The 25,022-nt window shown below is 40.2% G+C and overlaps 1 long non-coding RNA gene across 2 annotated transcripts in view; it reads right to left on the bottom strand.

The window, feature by feature from the left end:
* LOC146517105 (uncharacterized) overlaps nucleotides 1–17,800 on the bottom strand; it is a 32,573-nt gene extending 14,773 nt beyond the window's left edge. For both annotated transcript variants that reach the window (XR_014874606.1, XR_014874605.1), the window contains exon 1: nucleotides 1,811–17,800. This is a non-coding gene — a long non-coding RNA (uncharacterized LOC146517105). The remainder of the gene's footprint in view (nucleotides 1–1,810) is intronic.
* Between the last annotated feature and the right edge of the window lie 7,222 nt (nucleotides 17,801–25,022).

The raw sequence follows: 25,022 nt of genomic DNA on the forward strand, positions 1-25,022 counted from the left end.
ATACAATTTTGTCTTTTCTCTCTTTCACCTACATATTTTGGGGCAGACAAAGAAAACAGCTTTTAGATGCTTTCTCACCTTCTCACCATTGGATTTCATATTCTTAAAATTTCCTAGAAAAAAGAAACTAGTTTGAAATTAGTGCATATCGTGGTAATTTTAAAAAAAATCAGCAATGCATAAACTTATCATCAGCTGCAGTCTGCATAAATGTGCCTCAATATTTATGGCACAGATACATAACCAAGCTTTGTATGCATAGTCAGAACTTGATTATGAATCTGTGACAAAGACTTCCATTGTACTTCAAGACCTACATATGAATTATCCACACTGTTGATGGCACGTTCCTTTGTTCTAGAGAATACAGTCACGGCAGCTGATTCTGATTGGCATATTCCACCTTATTGGAATTTATGCTATATCAAGATTTTCTTTCTTTTGGAAAACAAACTGCTTCTACTTCAGTTTTCTAGATGCCACAATCATCAACACAGTGGCACAAACACGCGTGTGGAGCTACAAGTCAACAAGTTGCATCTGTTAAATTCAGAGCGTAAAAGGTGGCGGAAAACGGGGCTCGACATGACCGCAGGAAGACGATTATTTACTGCTGTCGGGGGAGAAACTCTAATGTAATCAGCTTCTGACGCAGCCCGATTGTAAGGCGTAACCCTCTCTTTTCATTCTCATCAGATCAGCTTTATGCTCACATACTCTGAGCTCGCTGACACCCATTTAGGTTCCCAAAGGTCCATGACAAGTCCTTTGTCTCTAATGGAGGAGTCGACAAACAACCTGTGAGAGCGGGAGATCAGGAAACGCTGATGGAGATGCAAGAGAAGCGGCGAGAGTGAGAAGAGGGATAGAGTGGAAGGGGGGGGGGGGGAGACAGAAAGACAACAACTGACATCTCAGGGAATTTCACAGGGATGGCTAATCCAATGTGATCAGCGGAAGATTTTAATATTTAAATAGCCAGCAACGCACCAGAAGTTTCTAATTAAATTATAACTCATGCTTGAAAAGCAAAAGTGCATGTGTTGTGGGAGCTTAAATAATTCAGCCCGCCCTATATCTCGTCTTTCTGTTAACCTGGAGACAAATGGCACTTGCTAGGGCTTTTAGACAGGGGGCTGGCACTGTCAGAAACATGAACAACATCAGCTTGTAAAGGGCCTCACCCATCAGGGCCCAAATCCAAGCTGACTGGCCTCACTACAGAACAACGTCTCCAACCTACGAATTAATTTGGTTAATTAATTCATTATTAATTACCTTAAAGGCCACACAACATTGGCACATAGTAAAAAGATGACAGGAAAAAAAGCCTCCTCCTAATGAACCGGAGATGTTAATGAGGCACCAGACATCTATGTGCTGGCTCCGCTCACTATATCATCCCACCTGCGTGCTCCTATTAGAAGTTTCCAGCAAAAAAAAAAAAAAAAAAAAAGTATCAGAAAAGAGTTTATTAATTAATACAGTCTTGAAGGATATATGAGACGCTCACAATATCCATGAGAAGCGTAAAATATTTAGGGTGGTAACATTCATATTAATGGCAAAATTACACATACATCTCAGAAATTAAATTAGAATTCGACCCAACATTGATGGCAGAGTCATGTCAAGCATATAAATGTACTTATGGCTCGAGGTTAGAATATCTCTTTTCATTCATTATTTTTCTTTTTTTTCCTCTTTTTTTTTACCACCAGGTATCTTCGCTTTTGGCTACTCTGCCCTTGCGGCGTAATTCCAGAAAAGAATTACATTTTTGATGGGAACTAATTAGACAGGCCTTTACCTGAAATTCTTCCAGACTGTTGCGTGTTCCTGAGTTGGGATGATGGCGCTATAACTTATTGAGGGGCACCAACTGTTCTAACTTCTGCTCAGGAACGGAGAGAGCTCAGAGGTCTGCTTCTCACAGATTGTACTTTGCAGAGCAGAACAGAAGAGACTCTGAAAAACAAACTCCAAAGAGACAGAAAGTCAATCAGTCTACAAAGGCAGATTTCACTCTTTTAACAACAAAAAAAAGAAACCTTCATCTCTGCTGCATACTTCCATACTTGCACTTGCTATTTTGGGTGCATTTACACTGACAAATCTGGCACCTTATGCACCTGAATGTGGGGCAATGTACAGTAAAGACATATTTCCCCTCTTTTCTTTATTTCTTTGCTAGGAAACATGCATGAAAATCCAGTATATGGGGTAAAAACCTTTAAAGTAAATATTTAGCATGACTACCTCTATTCTTCAAAACTTCTTAGGCAGGTTTCTCGTAATTTTTTTTAACTAGCCTCCAGAAGTTATTCTCAGGGCTTCTCTGTGTGTCCTTCTATCCATGTCTCTTTTTTCTGTATTGACAGTGTGTTTACGATCTTTGTCATGCTGAAAAATTTAGGTGAAATTTTCCAGATGTATTGAGTGGTGGATCAAAATCTGATTGTACTTTTCTGCATCCATAATTCCACCAATTGGGACAAGATCTTCAGCACCACTGACTGGAATGCCATCCCAAACCTCCACCGTGTTTTACAGATGAATGTCGACACTGCTGTGCCCCACTCATGACATCCTGTGTACTTACTGAAACACTGGATGCATCTCTCAGGTCTTTTGTCTTTCTTTGCTCCCATTTCTTAAGGACAAGATTTTCAGGTGCTGTTCATCTGCTCCTTATAGGGTTTTTTTTTAGGCCTACCGCTTCTTATTTCGTCCACCATTTGCCAAATTTCCTCAGATTTTATAAGGACGCATTGCACACCATATACCACATTTTACACTAATATTTGGGAATCTCCTTGTTGGCGCAAAAATACTATTTTATGTCTGTTAAACTGTGTTATCTTTGGCATTTTTATAGATTCAGCTCAGGAAATGGCAATAAATTATGTGTTTTTGTGAAAGGCTCAAAGTGGCTAAAGACACTATTTAAAATGGTTTCACTGCTAACTTTTCTGCTTTGTGTAGACACAACACTGGGTCATTCATTTACGTGCTCTTATTTAATCTTGAATGATTGACAGGTCAGTGTTAAGTGGCTTAACAAAAAACATTTCTCTGAAAATGGTCAGGTATAAGGGCTGGACTAAAAATGAGTAAAAAAGCAGCTAAAATGTCCAAAGAAAAACTATGAAAGATGAAAGCCTGGAGAGATATTGCTCAAGACCACGTTGAAAAATGACAGTAAAATCTGTCTCCTTGCAAGCAAAATATAAAGAAATGAGAGGTGGCTTTAGTTACTGTTGTTACATGTGTTGTTCAGGTGTTCACCCTCATTAATTTGTCTTCACTCCGGAGAATTGTTTCCTCACAAATTGTACCAGCCAGCGCAACAGTGGTGGTCACACTTATGATCAGTGATTTCACATAACCCTGGTGACAAAAAGTACACAGTACTCGTAGTGTAGTACATGGAAGTGTAGTAGCCTAAGAATTGAAACTGAAACACAATAGCTGTGAAAATCTTTTGTTTTCTCTGCCTTGAGAAGGAAAGCCAGCATTCACATACCAAGCATATTACAATCCTGAAACTGGGGAGCATTTTTGACAGAATAACACTCCCTGCTGTGATTACTGCATTAACGGTGAGAACACCTCAGACATTTTGCTGAGTACCTTCTATTTTTCACTTTACCCATTCCCGTTTTGTTTTTTTTAATCCCTTTATTCCTATGTCAGTGCACACAGACACAACTGGCAGAGGGTGGTAAAGTGGTAAAGAGAGTGTAGGTGAGGTAGGCACTATCATGTTCTGAGATGATGAAATAAAACAAGTCTGGCTGCTCCCATCTCGTCTCTTGCTGGCAGTTGTAGAAAAAGCCGCAGAGCATTTCAGGTAGGAGGCAGATGCAGACATTAGATATACTGTATGTCAGCTCAAATACAGTTTAGTACAAAGGACACCAAACAACCCAAACTACCAGCGCAATTTTGTGTCTTGTCCTCAACAACAGGAACAGCAGCGGAGGCCCGATTCCAGGCTTGGCTGCGTGAAGGAAGGGGTGAGGCGTGCGGGGGTGAGCTAAACTTGTGGATGTTTATTTTACAACTTGGCGAGCACTTTGAGTTCTTGGAACAAAGATGCGCGCTTCTGTTCTTTTGTGCTCGCAGTTCACACAGCCCTTTGGCCTCAGTCTTCTCAAGTCCCCAGTCATGACTGATGTGAACCAGTCAGGACATATAATTCAGCTAGCAACTACAAGAAAGTAGTCCACCCCAGGGGTCTCGCTTTCTCTGTCTCTGACATGCACACACATATATTGTATATATGAGTGCATGACTTTTTGAGTAGCCCTTTATGAGTGCCGCTAAGTTTCTAATTATTCTGATCATAAAGAAATACCTTTCAAGAAGCTACTGTTTCAGACCCGGAGCCTGATTAAAGAATGCATGATACTTCAGTGACAAGACTGTATTATTAATTCATTGCAAACAGTGGAATTTGGGTGTGTTACTTTGAAAAATGTTCAAAACTGGCGGCCTGTAATAAAAGCACTGAGAGAAATTCCAGCTCATTAACATTTAATCACAAAATTCTCTTTCGTATGAAATACCCAATATAGGCTGTCAGAATCAATCAGGTGTCCAGAAAAAGGGAGATGACATGCCAAAAGGATGGGGAATATGTCAATAGTGGCACTTGCTGTTTCTTCTGGCTGTCATATTGCCAGTGCTGCCTTTAAGCTGAGGATGTTAGGAAGTGTGGCTCCGTTGTGCTGCTTTTAAACACTCTGGGAGACAGAGAGACAAAAAATAGCTTCAATTGCAAAACCTTTGCCTGACAGGAGTCAGCGACGGAGGCTTGTGTCATCTTTTTGTGTGGGAGAGGTGTTCAAAGCTAAGGCTGCTGGGTAATAGGGTTCTTTGGTGCAATCGGGGAGCTAGAGGAACTCTTAACTCATAATTTTATAATTGGCCTGCTGTCCTGGGGATGGATGCCAGTAGTCTTGTCTACACCTTTAACTCAACTCTTTGAAAGCCCGAGGTTGGCTCTCATGTGAAGAATGGTTGTAAAGATGCACTGGGATCCAGATTTCCCATAATGCTTTGGGAAGGCAGAGGAATAAGGCACACATCTAAGCTCAACTAAGTTTAAAGTTTAGGACGCCACATTTAACTATGCCAGTTATGAAATGGTTAGAATGTAAAACAATCCAAAGAACAGATGAGCTTCTGCAGGACAGCAAAAAACATCCCTAAAGGGACATATTTTAGCTCTTCATCTGTAATTTTCGGGTTACTGTCCAAAGATTTACTTCATTTCAACTTTTAGCTGTGTTTCTGAGCTGTACTTTCATGGATTTTACAGCTTTAGCTTTACTGATTCTCACATGGCTGTTCATGCTACATTAAACCAATTAAGTAATAGATAATTAAAAACAAATGATGGAAAAGTTGCAGTTTTTTTTTCACTATATGCTACAGAAATTTCATTTTTCCGCACTGTACATATGAATACACTTTTTTCTGTAATTTAACACATTTATTTCAAGCTGACAGATTTCATTCAGCATTTCTGCTTTGCCCATTTCTTAGAAAAGACTGAGACACAATGTTAAAATTGCACTTCTTTTTCTTATATTAAGATATCTAAAGGATTAGATGTGTAATTAAACATCTTTACGCTGAGAGAAAAGGGACACTCCCTGGTCTGCCCCTGTTAAGCGGGCTTAGTGTGACCCACCATATAAAATTAGTTTGACATCCCTGCAAACATGCTATTTTTTCTGTTGTCATTATTTTCCTAAGATTTAACAGCAATTTATTAACAGCAGTTGTTCAAAATCATGCAAATGATCAATTACATTCATTAACTTATAAGTAAAATCTCTTAGAGTAAACTGACTGAGTTCAAACATGCTTTTTCCTTAGCAGGAAACATGATGCACTTACTTAACTGACACAGTTTCATAAGAATATCCTTCATTTGCGTGTGTGTGTTTTAATTTGGCTCTCCTGTGAAAGTAGAGCTGCACTGTGATTATTCTCCTCAGCCAGAAACCTGAATACAAGTTAATTAAACCAGGCCCACTAGCTTCAACATTAGAAGTGCACTGTGTGGGCTCAGCAGCATTTGTGCTTGCATCATTACTTTTTCACTTTTCCACATCATCTTGGAAATACTGTGGCATGTTGGCCCAGATAATGTTCTTAGAGACAGTATAACACAGTTTTTATATTTATCTACACTGGGAAGTGACAAAAACAATCACTTTTCTGTCTGTTATTGCCTCAATAAATTAAAAGATCAATACATTAATCACATTCTCATTACCTTAACGAATAACACATTATTATGTGAGCTTAGATGGTGATATTCAGGTTTTCCATCCTTGGTGTTTGCAATTTTAAATGCATGTAAACATTTCTATCGCTTTTCTGCTTCCAGAACTGCCAGAAAATGTGAAAGTAAAATTTGTAGGAACATGTGGTTGTTAAGTAATTTACAAGCTACAACTACAAATCCAAAAAAAGTTAGGATACTGTATATAATGTAAATGGCAACAACATGCAGTGATTTACAGTTAATTTTAAAAATACATTTAGTAAGTTACTTTTGTACCTTTGTAATAGCTAAACGGGACAGCTACAGACTCTGCTCTCATACCTATTTTATTTTATTCAGGTAATCGGTAATGTGAAACCAAATGTTGTTCTAAATCTTAAATCTTATTAAAAATGCAGCTCTGTTAGCGGCTTGTCTGCAGTGACAGTTTAGCAACATCAACTTTTAGTTATATGAATGTTATAAAAAGGTGTCGTGTTTATAGTTTTCTTCTCTCTTATAGCGTGAATATTATAAATGAACCAGAGTTTCCTTCAAATGACTACAAATAATTTTCTAGATGCTAATATGCATTTTAATTACTACAGGGGTGTCAAAAATAAGGTCGGGGGGTGAGAATAGGCCCAGCAAAGACTCCAATCCGGCCCACTGGACATCTTTGGAGAATGTGAGGGTGGCCAAAATTTTGGATTTTATTAATTGTATTTTAATTTTATTATATAATAGTATTTTAAATTTTACAGTTTGCCCTACTGATAAAGACCTCACAATGACTATTAATATACTATAAAAAAAATCTTATTTTTATTTTTTACAATATGTCTAAAGTAAGATAAATAAAAAAAGTAAAAATAGGACATTTTCTGTGACTTAACAAACGTTTTTTAATTTTCTTGGCTTTCTTACTGTATTAATTACAGGACAGTCTGGGTAATGAACTACCAGAACCTTTTAGGTAATTTCACATTCAGCTTTTAGTTCAAGCAACTGTGCTGACAGATTTCTTTTATTGTATTGTATATTTATAATCTTATATTGAGAAATTACAGGGATTAAATGTGCAGTTAAACTTCTTTACACTGACAGAAATACAATTTTCACCATTCTGACCTACTTAAAAAGGAAAGTGGGCCTGAATGGTGAGAAACATCAACAATCAAAATGCATCCAAATGAAACACAAACGAATAACGACAATATCATAAACACACATAAACACACAAACAGGATTTATATTGTAAGGTAGAGACCCTAGAATAATACAAATAAACCCCAACAGTCAGACAATGTCCTAGGAGCAAGCACTTATCAACAGTGGGAAGTCTTATTTAACAGGAAGAAATCTCCAGTGGAACCAGGCTCAGGGAGGGGCAACTGTTTGCCGCGATCTGCTGAGGCAAGACAAAAAACACACTGTGGTGCAGATCCAATGATTAATAATAATAACTAATAATTAAATTCAAAGTCGTGTGTAAACACATAGTGTCTGTAAAAACTGAAGAAGAAATAATCTGTGTATCACTGGAAGCTCCTGGCAGCCTAGGCCTATTGCAGCATAACTAACGGAGAATTCAGGATCACCTGATTCTGTATCCTGACACTTTAAATATTTGGCAATGTTAGTGATGTAATTTTAAGTTAATATTATTCTTTAAACTATTAGCCCAGGCAGTCTTCCACAGAGCGGTGAACCTGTCATGATAGCACTGGAGACAGGATCTGAAACAGGACATGCTCTCAGGAGAAATGAATGGAAAGCAAGCATCTATTTGGCTGGTGCAAAAACCAAGATACACACTGTCCAAAGGACAAGTTAAACATAACCTAATCCAAACAGAAGAACAAAAGACTGACATGAGGAGAACAAACAATCAGTCTGACAAAGGAGAGGGGGACAGGCAAGAATAAACACAAGGCTTAGAGTAGAATGAGACACAGGTGAAACTATTCAGGGGAGAGCCGACGGTCTCAGATAGGTAAGGAACAAAAGCAGGAAACAAACTGAAGTAAAACAAACATGAGACATAAAAATTAACACACTAAGAGTGATGACAGAGAGAGTGAAACACAACACAACCATACCTGAACACCTCACTATTTCTATTTCTGAAAGAGGTTTAATTCAGTTATGTTGTCTTTTTACCGTTTTCAACTTAACGCAGGATTAAAATTATTTATTGTATCTTTGCCGTTCCCCTTTATTTTGTAAATGTTGTTGTACTTATGAACAAGTGACAAGTGGGAAAGCCAGAAACATTTAAAAATGGAGTAAATGACCAGTATCGTTTGACATAGTCATATAATTACTCGTAACAGGCTGAAGATTAAAAAAAAATAAGCTATATGCATCTGTAATTATGTCAAGTGATTCAGTCTGACTGATGCTGAAATGTGTTGCCTCCTGTATCTGTTTCCAAGAGTGGCGCCCCCTCTTGTGAATTTCTTTTTTGACTTCATTGCCTTCGTGTCACTCTGACACAAACGTCACTGCCTCTGGAGGGCACTGTTAAGTACTCTGGCTGTGACGCTATTAAAATGGAAAACTGAGATTCAAACTGGAGAGTCCAGAGGGACGGGGAGGGGGAGAAAAATGTTCCTCCTTGTCTGGTACCCGTTTATGTCTTCCTCTCCTATTGCAGATCTGTTTTAGTTGTCTTGATTCTGTCACTCTGGCTCCCAGTCCTATGTCAATCCAAAGTGCTAACATTTCCAAACTCAGTAGCACAGAGCTTTGTCTAAACACAGAACACAGTTGGTGACAAGTTGGTATCTCTGCGTAACGCCTTTCCCATATAAATATGCAGAATCTGAAGTCATCTGCCTTCCGGTTTTTGTTTTTAGTCTGCTTGTAATCATGCCGAAGCACTGAGTTACACACCCCCGAGCACAAATGTTTGATGGGCTCTTGCCATCTTGTTTTGAAGATAACTAATCAGACATATCATACAGGAATGTGTGCATACATGTACACAGAATAGTTCAAAATGGAGAAACCATACGTTACTGGGGAAAACTGTAAATAATCATCACAATACAACTTGACTAAAACCTTTTTTTCCTGCTTTCCTGTCATGCCTGTTTCGATCATTAGCTAGCTTACTTTGGGAAAGACCACTTGCCACTTGTAGGGGAGAGAGGGTCAGGTAAAATACAGACAACTGTATATACCAATTATCTACTTTTTATTATTAAAAAACTATTTTTTGCTAATATATGGTTTCAAGATCTAATTTTAGAGACAATACAAATCTGGCCTTTTTTTCTTATTTGCCTCTTGGATGGGCCCCCAACTGTAGAGGAAACGTTTTTTTTACGTGGCTTACAGGGGTCCTTGTCACAATAACTGATGCCTCTGTGCAGCGATTCAGTGAAAATGCAGTTAGTTGTCTCATTATGGGAAACAAGCCTGGTCCAGGTTTGTTGTTTGAGCTGCCGGACGATCATTTGGACCTCAGAATCCAAACAATGAGTTGTGAACATTTAAAAAACAAAGTTGTGTTCTGGGTTTTGATTCTCATATTACTCTGATTCATTGTAAATTTCTAAAAGTGCTTGATAATATTTTATTTTCCTCCCAACTCTAATCTCACAAGGACAATGTTATTTACACATGAAGACTGAAAGAAAGTGCTGAGTGTGGTGACTTTTTGGAAGTGTTAACTATTTCCTCACGAGGACTTATCGAGCATCACGTTATCATTACTATTTAACCAGAGCCTGAAAACAATGTACCACAGACCTACCTCAGTACCTGCTTGACCTGAGTGAGAACTTCAGCAGCAGGATAATGCAGTACACAGAGAGGCTATAGGTTAGTAGACCCTAGAGCTATATGAGAGTGCTATTACAACCGTATGGGCTGTTGATCTTTAATGGCTGTGTGCTGGCTTGTAATGGTGCTCGGATAGAGCTGAAAAGGGAAAATAAGAAGTAGTAATCTCAGAAAATGCTGACCTCTGAGCCACAAAAACTAGGTGGGAAGTGTTAACAGCTCTTTGGCACTATTCCAGCTTTTTTTTTTTAACCTTTGGCCTTTTCTCTCTACAGACTCTCGAGAGCAGACCTCGTCTTCTCTTCCTCCTACGGTTACTACAGCCGTTTCACCGGCTGTATCGTAGGGTCAAACGAAACCGCGGCTGAATTGCTGTCTTTTTGATGTGCTGTCTGTTTTACCCGCAGATGAGAAACTTGGATTTTTATTGTGGTTATTTTACCTGGGCATGCACGTGTATCTCTGTAGGATGTAGAGGCTTGATAAAGTGCTGAGATTATTGCAGGCGAACTTGAAGGATGGGTTTAATATCAATTTCTGTTAACAGGCTCAAAAACAGGCTTAAAAAAAAGCAGCAACAAAACAAAAAGGTCGAAACATTCTGGCACTCGTGCGCTTGCAACTATTAGCGAGAACACCGATTTAAGTGTTAAAAGGAAGCAATATTTGAATGTTACTTGGCTACAGTAGATGGTGTTTGACAATTGAATTAATGAGTGCATAAAATTAATCAATGTATTTTTCATGTTTCTACATGTTTTGCAACAAAATTTGTAACTTTGTCTTGACAGCATATGTTTAAGATTGCTCTGTTACCATGACTACTATATAGAGATAGACTTTTAAAGCCAATTGACAGATAAAGCAGGTATAAATACAGACATGTCCATTTGATTTAGTAGCAAATACAGTAAAGTAGCAAAGTAGAAAAGACACATGAAAATCAAGTCTTTTAAGGCTCTTATTGTACGACTCATACTTTGATTTATTCATGAGTATATATATAGTATATATATATAGAGCATATATATTGTGTTATATGTAGAAAAAAAAGTTGATGTTACCTTGTCACCAGCATGCTGTGACCCATCCCCACCCCACTATGCCTCCATCACACCCCTGCAGCCATTAACACAGTTAGGGTGCAGCCAGGGGAATAAGGCTGCATTAGTACAGACCAGTCTGCTTGTGGGACATGGACGGTTGTCACTGCCACTGGTCGTTTGGACCGTGACAGGAGGAGAAACATGGAAGCCTTTTCAGAGCAGCGGAAGCACCCGATACAATAACCAACCTGAAATATGATCTGCCTGCTAATGATTCATTTTTAATAGATGTAAATTTTTTTTAAAAGCTATAAAGCGACAACAAAATGAATATATCTTCATGCATGATAAAAAAATTAAAAAATCAAGACCACACACGCGCGTGCTCTCACAGATCTCCTGATTAAGACTTGACTCAGTTCTTGCACACCTCATCAACCGTCAGTGACAACTCTCCGGAGAAAACAGGCCTCATTATGCTAGAACAAAAACAATGACACCCAGCGCTCGCCGTGACTCTATTGCTAATGGACGAGCCGAGTCGGGAGGAGCGAGGCAGATCCGGCTCCGTGGGTAAAGACTCGCGCCGAGCGCATGAGCATGAAACCTGATGTGATAGCGTGCCTCGTGGGCAAGTATTATTCCAACTGTATATCATTAGCAGAGAGCATTTTCTAATTAGCAATAGGGCAGAATAATGAATACAGCTCCATTAATCAAAAGGTAATATATGTAAAAGTACTGTTTTATAGCCTTAGGGAAGAGCGGGAAAGGTATGAGAAAACACAAAAATGAGATAGAATGTGAAAACAGCTATTGTCGGCTCGCTGGAAAGAATACTGCGTTTAATATTCATTTACACACACATCCTTTCATGCAATTTATGGCGCTTGCTCTTAAGAGCCCAAATACAGTGGATTTCAAGTAGACAGAGTCAAATGAGCGTGGAAAATCTGTGTCTGCAGGAGCCCTCCTCCTCCTCTGCTCAAATTATGGCACAAATTATTGTAATACATTATAATTCAGGAGGTAAAGTGTCTTAAATTCAGAGGCAGACTCCGAGTGTGCTGGTTTAAAAACAGCCAAAGCTGTCTGTGAAAAGGATGTGAGACTGTGAGATGGCTGTCAGTGGGGTCAGACTCTGCTGTGAGTGCTGAGGCCTTGATCATTTTAGAAATGTCCTGTTCATTTGGCTCATTATTCAGTCTAACATAACAGCTCTGAAATAAATCTCAGCTGAACTAAAATAGGTGTTGATTGACCACTTTAGAGGCTTAAGTGTTTCTGAGATGTTGAACTGCGTTGTTTGTATACTGGCAAATGTTCGTTTAAGTTAGTGCAGGCTGATTTAAGACCTCTCTAAAGTATTATAAACCAACATTATAACCTTCATTGAGGAATACTGCTGTAATGGACTGCATTATTTTCAGCCACTTGCTCCAGACTAGTGCGCCGCTGGGATTTAGTGGCGTAGACAGGACTGGGCTGTCAGGAAGTTTTGAAAGACAAATGAAAAGTTTGGTGAGATAATTCGAGGATAACTTGTAAAGCATTACAGCAGACGCTGACGCCTATCAACAAAGGCGTCTTATTCGACCTTGTTTCCTTTATTTGTGGCTGCTAAAACACAGATTACTGCACAAAAACTGCATAAAGCATTTGTCACATGCAAAATGCACAGGTGGGCTTATTAATGCATTTAGAGGAGGGGATATTGCCGGTTGCTGGGCACTTTTTTGTTGCACTTATAGGCTCAAATAGAGTAGATTTCAAGTAGACAGAGTCAAATGAGCGTGACAAACCTGTCTGCAGGAGCCCTTCTCTTCCTCTGTTTCAAATTATGGCAGAAATGATTAGAAAACATTATAATTTAGGAGGTAAAGTCTCCTCAGAGACAGGCTGTGCATCAGATGGTTCAACAATAGCCAAACTGTCTGTGCGACATCTTGCATAATTCTCTGTCAGTTGACTGACGGTCACGCTCTGCCACGAATGACCAAAAAAAAACAAACAGCCTGTTGACCTGAAATAAACTACTCTGCTGTGGCTTATTGATTTATAGGTTTTACTGGAGATTTGTGTCACAGAGGAACCTGCAGAAGTGCTGGTGTTTGTTTGCAACAAGAATAATAAAAATGTATCTGTTGAGTTGAGGATTTCAGCAGCATCCTTGAGTCATACACGAGTGGGAAGAAACTTTAAAAATAAGGCATTCACCAATTGCATGCATCTGATCGCACTAGGACAATTTATCGATTGTGTTTTATTGTGTTGTACATTTTTGTGCAGAGCAAAAATGGCATCATCTTGATGCACTGCAGGTGAAGTGCTGTAGTATTCTGGAGAGGTGGTGAGAAAGCGAGGGAGAAAGAGGCAGAGGGGTGGAAAAAGGATGGAGAGAGAGAGAAATAGTTAGAAAGACGGTCTCGGTGCCTCTTCCAGAAATGTTTGAGAAAGCATTTAAGTGATCTGATATTTCTGCTGCCACAACACTCCCGGCTACTTTGCGCTGAATCTCCAGCTCGAGCCTTTTTTCATACATTTGCACCTCACAATCCAAAGTGAGCAATGCCATCTCCTTGTGACAGCAGCCTGAGCTTTTAAATGCATCCTAAGATATAAATAAACTTTGCTGAGCAGCAAGCTGCAAATGCATTTATCCTCCCACCGCCCCCACCTTACAAGAAATATAAAAATGAATCCCGAAGTCTGAAGTAGAGAAAATAGAAATGTCATTAAACTTCCCCTGAAAAATAGATCACTTTTCACTGGAGAAGACACGCTGGCAGGCACGAAGTCACGCTTATTTATTTCATCTTGGTGCTGAAATAATTTGATAAAGTTTTAAATTTAGGCATTGAACTACTTTAAGACCGCCAATAGAAAGCCTTTTATTTATATTATTTATGCTTCTATTTGTTTGTGTTTTTGTTTTTTCTATTGCAGCTGATTTACGTGCAAAAGGATGCCCTAGAGCGGGGGGAAAAGAAATTATACTTACAAGGCCTGTAGCTGCTTTAAAGTTTAAAATGCTTTAAATAGCCCGAATCAGTGGGAAATAAAGAAATATGAAAGTGAAATTCCTAGAGCTATAGAAAAAAAATGTTGCAAAATAATCAAACTTTGCCCACATCTGTTAACATCAATGGAGGGAGAATGAGTTCATATTTTTCCAAGGTGAAACACAGAGAGCTTGTTTCTGACATGCATAAGATTCTCTGTGATTTGACATGTTGTCTCAACCATGATTTGTTGCCACTCCCCAGAGAGAGGAGTTAAAAGACTCGGAGTGACTTGAGGAAGACATACACTTTAATCACGTTAGCGAAGTTTCATGAAAATTTCAGATCAAGATGCCAACATCTGCTTTCCATTATTAATCACTGTTGTCACCACAAAGAAGATCCCGCCGACATGATACACTTGACTTCTGAAGTTACTTACTTTCGACTGTAACACAGGTATTACTGACGCACACACGTGCGCACGGAGAACCCGAATTATAGGCGCGCACACATTCTCGCGCGCCCAGACAAACCTACATAGGGATGGGAACAAAACACACAAAACACATGACTAATTAAAAGTAGCGCTAAAATGCTTTGAAAACAATAAAAAAAAAGAAAAAGAAAAAAAAAAGCAGGCTTTATTAAATAATTGGACAGAGAGCGACTCGAGTGTTGCGGGATAAAAGAGAATAAAACAATCTTTCTTTTTGCATTCTTCCCTTCACTTAAACATCACGCTCCTCCCTGCACTTAAAAGCAGGCCTTCCACATCTATTTTCCCATTCCATCTTATCAGTGGCATTTACCTGCTAACGAGGGTAATGATATCAGCAATATCAAAGTAGCACTTTTGTCATGTTGCATTAGAGTCCCACCCCCTCTACCTGCTTACACACCTCTGATCAGCGATTGTTTGGCGAGATACAGAGTGAAAGACAACTATTTATGTATAAAAGAAAGCGCAGCCTGTCGTCTGCTCGGCAGTTGATCATTCTTAAGCAGCTCACCACCTCCTAACAACCTGCACATCTTTTATTATTCTCCCTTTTTCTCCTTCTTTTTTTTTTTTTTTTTTAACTTTGCTCGGGCTGTCTTTCACTCCTCTCTTCATGTGGACTGGGTTATCCGATCAGACTGTGAAACAAGCCAGCGAAGGGATGCCTGACAGCGCCAATTAGAGAGGACAGAACAGCCAGCCCTTTCTACATGCATTACTCCAAATAAGTCTTTTGTGTACAAAGAACTGCAGCGAAAAGCGTGGACGGGCTTCACCGGCTATTCTGCAAACAAATAAACTTTGGTGCTTGTTTTGATGCCAGAACATGACAGATTTACTCTGCAGAACACACAAGGCACTCTGAGGATAATTCAGATTTAGAGCCACGTTCGGTGGATACCGCAGGTGCATTAGAAGTGAATTAGAGCTGATTTGAATCTAGAAAAAAATGCACACAAATGCTAAATAGTGGAGTTGGCTATTTTGCTGTTAGTGTGAGGCCAAATTTTAAACGTGTTCCTCAGCATTTTTTTTTAACGTGAACTAGTATTTACGTTTTGCATTAATTGCATTAAAAAGCTCTTGCATTTTTGCTTTTTGCAATGTGCTTAAAAAAAACAACCCAAATAAATAAAATAAGACAGCAATTCACTCCTCTCTGGCCTAAAAAACATTCCTACGAAGAAACTAAATAAATGTGGAGGAAAGAAATTTGAAGGTAAAATCCTGGATGTGAGTTTTAGGTAGTGATAAAGCAATTTTTAAAAAAGTTTTAGCCTATAATTTGACACCACATCCCTGTAGTTACATGTCTGTGTACTAATGAAGGCTCATTAGTGTGAAGATGGACACTCATATGAGTGAAGAACACATTGCTGCATTTCCACCAGATGGCGCTTTAGCCCTTTAGATTCTTTTTCATGTTGTCGCTCCAAAAAAATAAAAATCAGGAACACACAAACATAAACACACAGAGTCTGTGAATGAACAGATTAGACCCCGTGTAAACACGCCGCATCTACACTAACATTAGATTTATATGTTATATGTGAAACTTCCATCCATCTTCTGCTTCATTTATTAAACATCCTTTCTGTATAAAATAATAATAAGTATAAAATAATAATAAAAAGTAATAGTATTAAGTAACAGTAAAATATATATTCAAATGATTAAAAAACATGACTATGTACAGATGAAATGATAAAATCCCTTTAAACGGGTTGAGGAATTTGAATCTCTTTTTTCTCTGTAAATTCCAATAAATTCTAATTAAGCCACAAGCACAGATACATGAGCACAAAGCACACTGAGGCAGTTGGGTTCAAGGAAACAATATAAGATCGATATGCACATGCTTCTCTGCCTCTCCGAGGTGTGTGGGGCCTGAATGCCTGGCGGTGCTGCTCTTCTAACACAGGCTTCATTACCACACTGCAACACAGGGTCTCTTATCAGGTACAATAAGAGAGGGAATGAAGGGAGACAACGAGGAGAAACATTGGGGAAGGCCTTTGAAAGACGCTGTCTATGCGCACAAAATGGTTCTTTATCTTCACTGAAATTATGTCAGAGCAGCTGGTCCCACATGGAAAAAAATTACCACACACATCATCACACATCTACAGTGAAAACGGACATCCGTTCAAGTCCTTATGGAGGAAAAGGTGGCACTATTCTTATATAAGAAGCTGTCTGATTAGCTCAGGCACTGGAACACTTGCTGAAAGACTGATATTCTGTGGGAAAGACCTGCCTCAGCCCTTCACGGTCCCGTGCTCATCGCTCAGCCACCCAGGGAGCCGTGTCCTTCACGGGACCTCCACCTCAAACTGCCCTGATAGCGCCTTTCTACCTTTCTGCCTCTCCACGCTTCCATTTCTGCATCTGCACAGGGGAAAGGGACGGGCCTTGCTAATTGGTGATCAGGGGACGGGTGTCGCACCGGTGGGTGGCCTCTTGCTGATGGAGGACCAAAGGGTTGGAATTAAATGTGAGAGGTTCAGGCAGTTGCTGAAAGGTTGAAGTGAAATGAGAATGTCAGGAAGAGAAGGTTCAGACCCGACACGGAATAACATAGTCATGCATGATTTGATGTGGGCACACACGCCTTCAGATGGCTTTGAATGTTTAGTGTTGCTGTCAGCTTGATTCCGTCATTTATTGATGCACACTCGCTAACTGCTGCAATCTTTCATTGAAACTGATCAAAAATCTAAATCCTATATCTGACCTCCAGCGGCCCCTCCTTGGGTATTTGGCTTCTCTTCATCAATACAGCAATACAATATTTGCATTGTGTTGGACAGCAGAGAAATGAAAAGCCTTCTGAGTTTTGCTTCAAATGAGCAAACAGCTGTGTTGCTGCTGGAGCGATACAGAGGCATCGAGCCGTGTGGCCAGCCCCCTGCCCTTTCCTTGTTGCCTTAGCTGGCTGTAAACAGACTGAGAGGCGGGGAGGTCGAGGCACACTGCTTGGGAGCCCGAGCTCCATGAGGCACGCTAATTACAACAATAATGGAGCCTGATCGCAGGTCCTCGCAGGCCACGTCTCCCAGTAAACCACCTCTTTGTGTACTAGCTACCGATGTTGCTTTTTCCTGTTGTTTGAGATTAGCACGTAGCTGTTCTCTCTACCCCACTAGGGGGATGCTTGGGCTGGTTAGAGCATGTTAAAAAGCCCCCCCCGCCTCTGCACCCCCAGCCCTCAACCCCCACAGCTGCAGCTCAGGCAGCTGGCCCCGGCCTAGCATAGTTAGACCTAATGAGCAGGCGTTAGCGTAAACACACGTTAATGCTGTGGGGAAACAGGCAGGGTCGGGTCAGGGAAGTGATGTTACCGGTAGGTGGCTAGCACACCAGTGCTGGGGTCCTGATTAGTGATGATAAATAATGCAGCAAGTGAGGCTGGTTGGAGAACGGGATTGGCTGCAGCGAGGTGAAGCTGCATAATGATGACAGGGGACCTGTGTGAGGTCGCAGTGAGTCAGGCACTGCAGGTAAAGCTGATGACTGCGCCAGACCATGACAGGCACAGATGAAGTCCTCGTTTACTTTGTGTCATCACTGAGAGCGCGTGCCTGTTTTAAGCCGTGACGGCATTAACGGCACATGCGAGCCAGTTCACTTAGATGACATATGCCACAGCAGAGCTAATCACGAACCTTTGCGTGGTAGGTATGTGGAGGGAAATGTGGTGGACATGGCTGCGGGCTACAGCTAGTAGGGCTTCGCACTTGGCTATGTGTCAGTTTGAGGGGCAGTGGGGGGCAGAGTTCAAAGGTCAAATCCATTACAGATTATTGAGAGGGAGTTTCTGTTTGACTCGTCATATGTTGCTATGGGGACGCTGGGTATGAACTCTGGCCTCTGTGAACTTCAGCTGAGACCAGAGGATAGGGTGAGACTCACGGGCAACCACACAACTCCATTAAAGCGCAGAATCAATCAGGAGGCAAGGACGAGTGACGGGCTTGTTCAGATGGAGGAAGTGGCTCATTATTCAACTACAGGCAGTAAAACTGAGCAAACTGAGTTGTGTTACTGCACAATGTACGAACAGGTTATGTTTGTTAATGGTGCATTTATCTGTTGCATCAGTAGCCTCATTACACATTGTGACTATAATATTCATGGATTAATGGCGCTCTTTTTTTTACCAGGTCAAGTGTTGTAGAATCTGATGCTTAATGATTACACCTGTTATTGTAATTTGAAAGATGAGTCTTAAAATTAAGTCCAAAATCAAGAACAGCAAGAGCAGAACAGCATGGACACACTGTTTTTTGAGGTCGCTTACAATGATCATGAGGATATCTACAGCTTTCAAGGCACAGATTTTCTGTTTGGTTTTCCAGCTAAAAATTGTCAAGTTAAGGCTTGTCATCGCATGGCACAGATGATCACAACACACGTCTTTTACACATTAGTTTGTACTTCAGCCCCGTGAATACCTCAGTGCTTCAGGGGGTACTTCTGAAGGCCAGCGGTAAGTGGAAAAATAAGCGCAACTATAATATTTGGTTAAGACCTGAACAGGTTAAAATAATAATACGAAAATGTGTGAATAACTAGAGTGTCACTGAATATACTGAATGGTTGAAATAAGAAGCTAATATGGAATAAAACTATTTTAAACCTGAAAAATCTTCTTTTTTTAAACCCATCAAGGAGATGGAAAGGTTGGGAATCGCTGCTTTAGCCTATAACAAAGTTAATATGATCCATGTCTGTTGTCAGACGTGGATTAGTCAATTAGTCAGATTATGTCAAAATATGCCAAAACTGACTGCCAGCATTAATCATCATCTCCTTTATGAATTTCGCACCATAGAAGTATAATATGAGAAGACACATTTTCGATCACCTGATCACAGGGTGTAAGAAAAATCACCAGGGATTTGAATAAAACAAGATGTTAACAAGTGAACCTTCACTGAAACTGGAACAGTAACGCGAGACCAAGCAAACACACCAGGGCTTGGACTCCTGATCAATTAGTCTCCAGGAATCTACAAAGGTAACAGCCCCTAAGCTTCTGTTTGTCTCAGATGTGCAAGGGAAGTAAGTGTGAAACAAAATAAGCAACTGGTAGGAAGTCAAAGAAATAGTTCTAAAAACAGACATTTGGAAAGCCAAACTTGGAATCAACAGTCACAACATGAGCCAAACTTGTGCTGGTGAACACAAGGTCGGTCTATTATATTTTTGGCTGTAACAACCATATCACACACACACACACACACACACACACACACACACACACACACACACACACACACACACACACACACACACACGTGAACACCCTTGCACATGTAGCCAGTCTCCCATACACATATGCCATTCCCTCTCCATTCCAGCTCCACACACAATGATGTCTTAGAGTCAAGTCCAGACGAGGGCATGCATCTGAAACCAAGAGTGAATCCATATTACATGTGTAGTGTGCTGTCTGTCTGGGTCCGGGTCATCAATTATGAATAGAAATATACAGCCTCCACAGCCCTGGCCCTGGTGTCTCACCACTTGTAAAGGATTTCTTAAAAGGGGGACAGACACACAGGTTTGTCATTCAGATGCATACCCAGGACTTAAGAGACGAACACCAAGGAGGTTTCCTGTTCTCTTACACTTTCTGCCTGGGGAACTTTCTTCTGCTTTCATTTAGGTCATTCCCTGTTGTGCTGAATTTACAGTTTTCTCTGTTGCCTTGGTACATTTCTCAGATGTGAGCTAAAATTCTCAAAAGTACTGTACCTGTTTAACCTAAACCTCATTTAGTCACCTTGGTGCGTAATAAATGCAAATTCTCGTGCTTTTGAACACATCACAAGTGCTTTGGCACAACTGCACATAAATAGAACTGTCCAATGTCTGCTTTTCCTGCATAAACAAGGGCTCGCGACATGTTATTTAAATTGTATCATGCTCTCATCTGTTAAAAAGTTAGTCCCCTTTAAACACCTCAGAATTGGTTCATTGTGTAAGCAATTTCATGCAAAATGTTGAACCAGTTTTCATGCGGCCTCAGTTACACAAGCCTATATCGGTCGGCAACTTCCTGGTGATTCTGTAAAAGGATTTCTTAAAAGGGGGACCAAAAATTTGGTGAGTATTTGCTGCAAGTTGCTGGCTATCCTGGTTGCAGTGAAGGTGCAGTACCAAAAAACCTGTGTGTTTTGGTTTGGTTACATGAGGACTTCCATGGTCACCTGCAGTTTTTGTGTGAAAGATGCTGAATTGTCTGCAAAAACACTTGCTGAGCACTAGTGAAACTTGAAAACTTGCGACACAACTGGAAACGTAAAGCGCGTCTTCCAAGTAGTAGTAGTTCCAACCAAGACAACCAAAACATTTCAACAGGTACTACTTTACTTCTGATGTCAAAAGGTCTCCACTTCTGATTTGTGATCCAGTTTGCCTATCTGCTCATATCAGCTGACGACTTCTGTTGCAATGCAGCGTTCAGAGAATTTCTTTTTTGAAAAACCTCATCCAGCTTCTGTAGCTGTGATCAGTGTTTTTCATATGTGATGTGCAGTGCCTTCCCAATGACGCGGTTTGTCAAGAAATTACGGCACAAACAGTAAAGGTGTAAATGTGATCTTGACCAGTCTCATCATATCTATATTCCGCTCTCAGTGATGTGTAACTTTGTACGGTTTTAATTATTATATTTGCCTTATATTTGGACATTTTGAGTCATTGTCATTTAACCCTTAGCAATAACATTTTAATTATACTGAAGTTATACTGATAACACGGTAAAGCATTTTCAATATACTACTGTAAACTAAGCCACAGGGACCAACATTCAGATGCTGGTTTTATAAATGTTAGCAACAAAATGCATTAAAGTAATTCTGAAAAAGATTGTAAGTAAGCAAAATAGCAAATCACTTCAATATAATGATGTCTTCATCTAAACCTAAATATCTTACAGGCCTCAGTCTTGTTTGTTTGCTTCAACCATCACCGTCTTCTGGTGTGTAGTCTCGTATGCCAATCAAAAGTAAAATATGAAAACCTGTTACATGTGTTCTTGTTGCTCTCTAGCTGTTCTCAGAAAAAGACAACAACCGTAGCAGCAAAACAACACAAAGGTAACATCATATCTTCTCTCTGTGTAATGTTCCTTCTGCAGAGGAGTCATTAATCACAACTAAACATCCCAAATCTTCAAAGAATTAAACAAAACATCCCGCCTTTGTGCGTGTTTATGCAAAATCTAACACAATCTCTCACAATGCAGCGGGCATGGAATTACAGAGCGCATGTAGCTGGCAAAACAAATTTGCAATTCTCCTTGTCTATTCTCAAACCCCCAGTGTACGGCACATGCCCTCTAGAGACAGAACAAACAGCGGTTAAGATGTTTAAAAGGCTTTGCTCTCTTAGATACCTGTACAGCTGAATACCAATAGACTGCTTTTACATTAAAGGGGGTTGGTGACAAGGTACTACATTCAGAGCTAGCGGGGAAGTGCTAACTCCTCCGGTTTCCTCAAGGGCAAAAATGTGCTTAATGCCTTTGCATGATGTTGTATGAAGGTGTTCTCTTTCTCTGTCAGCCTATTCAGGACGTGAGCTGAGGTAAACACTGAGGCCCCACACGTGTGCTGGAGTGTGTGGTGAAATCATTTCCACTAGCGGGACATATCCCACTGATTTCTAAAAGGTCACTGTCATTATTGTTGCTTAGCAACCTTGTGTGTGGAGCCATAGGTGTACACCGTACAGCAATTGTGGATGCTGAGATGCAGAAGATCACGGGGAAATTTACATGAGTGTATAATGAATCACTTCGATAGCGCTGATATTCGCGTTAACCTCATGCGGCTAAATGTATGCGGCTGTTTTTATTATGAGAATAAAACATACATAAAATTGGAAAAGACCCACAATATCAACAAATTTAAAAGGTTTTCATTTGAGTAAGGTGAAAAAGATGCTGACTTGTTGCCGTGACTTGTTAATAGACAAAGAGGCTGCGCTTCCAGTCCTTGGCACTTGAGTAATGACATGAAAAATATGTTGTCGGTGTGAACAGAAAACACATATGCTGATACGCAAACAAAAAATCAAATGAGTAATAAAGCTCCACACACAAGATTGAAATGTTCCAACTTAGTTATACAAGAGTTATTAGAGTTTTTTTTATTTTTGGTTTAGCTAATTTGCTAAATTCCTTTATGTTTTGAATGACTACATAAAGCACTTTGAGTAAGAAGCTTGATTTGCCTGTTGTGTTGTATGAAATGTGGGGATATGTACTGGATATGTGGGATTAAAGATGTGGATGCTGGGGTGATGACAATAAAACTCATCAGCTAGTCTTACTGGACAAAGGCCAAGAAGTTGGGGCATGTGTTGTAGCCAGCAGATATGGGACTAAAGACTTCCTGTCCCACGTGAATCCTATCCACTCTGTATTAATGTAGACACATTATTAGAGAGCTAATGAAAAGCTAAATCATTATCAGGCCTCAGTCACACAGGACTAGAGACCTGTGATTGACCCGCTGTTAAGTGGCTAGGGAAAAATTCCCCAACTAGTTGGCAGTCGCTAGGTGAAGCTGGTCACATGGTTTGTATAGAAGACACCAACTTGACTGCAAACACTGTCCAACTACTTGCCAAGTTGTAGTGAAACTTGAAAAATGCGATGCAATCGAAATGGAGAACATTTGTCTTGAAAATGAAAGTTGTGCCTTACCGCTATTTTTACTTTGAAGACCAACAGTCTCTATTTATTAGTTGCAGCACGTTTGGTTATTTCACTACCACTTAGTGAGTAGCTGATGAGTTTTTGTAGCCAGGTCGGCTCTGAGCAGTTCCTGGTACTGAGGTATTAGCTTATGTTCTGAAATTCCTTTCCTGGGAAAAGTGATCCTCTATTTGTTCTCCACATGGACTGCTTTCCTGCATGCACTGAAAACCTGATCAAACAACTACAAATGGAAACCAGATAGCTGCTAGTACCAAAGCTCTTGCCCTCAAATTGTGCATTTACATGTAGTTATCTTTTTGTAGATTAAGGTAATTTTCACAGGTTGCAGTACAGGCCGTGTGAAAATGATTTAGGACCCAAAATGCGGCAGCTCTGGTGCAAGTGAGTTTATTAAACCAAAAGAGGATACAACAGGGATGGCGAAGGGGAACATGAAACTAAGAAAACCTAAACTAGGAAAAACTAACAGAAACTAACCAGAAACAGATATGCAGGGAGGTACGAGGAACTACACGGAAGACGGACAGAGAGAAGCAGACGAACCAGCAACGAGGACGAGGTAACACACACTATAAATACACACACCAGGAATCAAGGGATGGGAAACAGGAGGGGAACACACCTGGAAGACATCACAGCTGACGAGGCAGGGGAAACGTAAACAGAACACACTGACATCAGACAAAGACCTTCAAAGTAAAACAGGAAACACATACACGTAATGACACAAACTCAGAGACGCGGACTAAACACAGAGACCTACCACACTAAAGGGGATACACAAGGAGGTATGACACCAAACAGAGGGAACCCAACTAAACCCTGGGAAACCCAAAACAACAGTCATAATACAAAAAACAATCAAAAGAAAACGTACACAACCAAAAACACTGGGTCACCGACCCAGGACCATGACAGTAATATTGTTTCTCATAGAAGTCTGTGTACCATTACAAAACTGCAATTAATATTTGTCCTTTTCCAAATAACCACAACTTTTTCTCAACCAGAAAAAAAAGTCATAGTTAGCTAAATCTAGCCTTACCATTATGATAATATACAACATCCTGGGTTATACATACTTGATGAATCTTGAGTGAATCATGATGAAATCATGAATACTGGCGGTCTTATCTGGCAATGTTGTTAGAAGGTGATGCAAATGAAAAAAGCCAGGCCGTGCACACAGCTCCTGCAGTGGGGACAACATTTCATTACTAGTTTGGTATTTCAGAGCCAAACAACAGCCCTGAATGTCTTCCTGAAGCCCAACATCACCAAGTCCACCCAAGAAACTGTTGTACACTGTTGCCGTATAATTAAGGTACATTTTTGGACTTTGATTTAGCAGAAAACATCAACCATAACCAAACAAATACGCTTGAAGTAAAAACACTATTCTTTGCATCTTGTACAAGGATGTCTGCCTCAGCCTGGATGGAACCCGATTTGAGTTATAATACAATGTTAAAGCCAGTGCAAGGTATGTACAGAGGCCTATATAGAGGCAGAGTGATCTCTGAGTCATGTCCCATTTGTGGAGGTTGATGGATTTCCCCTTGCTCTGCTCCCTGAGCTCAGTGGGGAGAAGGCAGGGCTGATAAGGTGATTTATCTGCACCTTTCCACCTCCTGTAATGGATGGCACATCCACCTTTCCCTGA

Source organism: Neolamprologus multifasciatus, chromosome 6 (assembly GCF_963576455.1).
Source record: "Neolamprologus multifasciatus chromosome 6, fNeoMul1.2, whole genome shotgun sequence".
NCBI lineage: Eukaryota > Metazoa > Chordata > Actinopteri > Cichliformes > Cichlidae > Neolamprologus > Neolamprologus multifasciatus.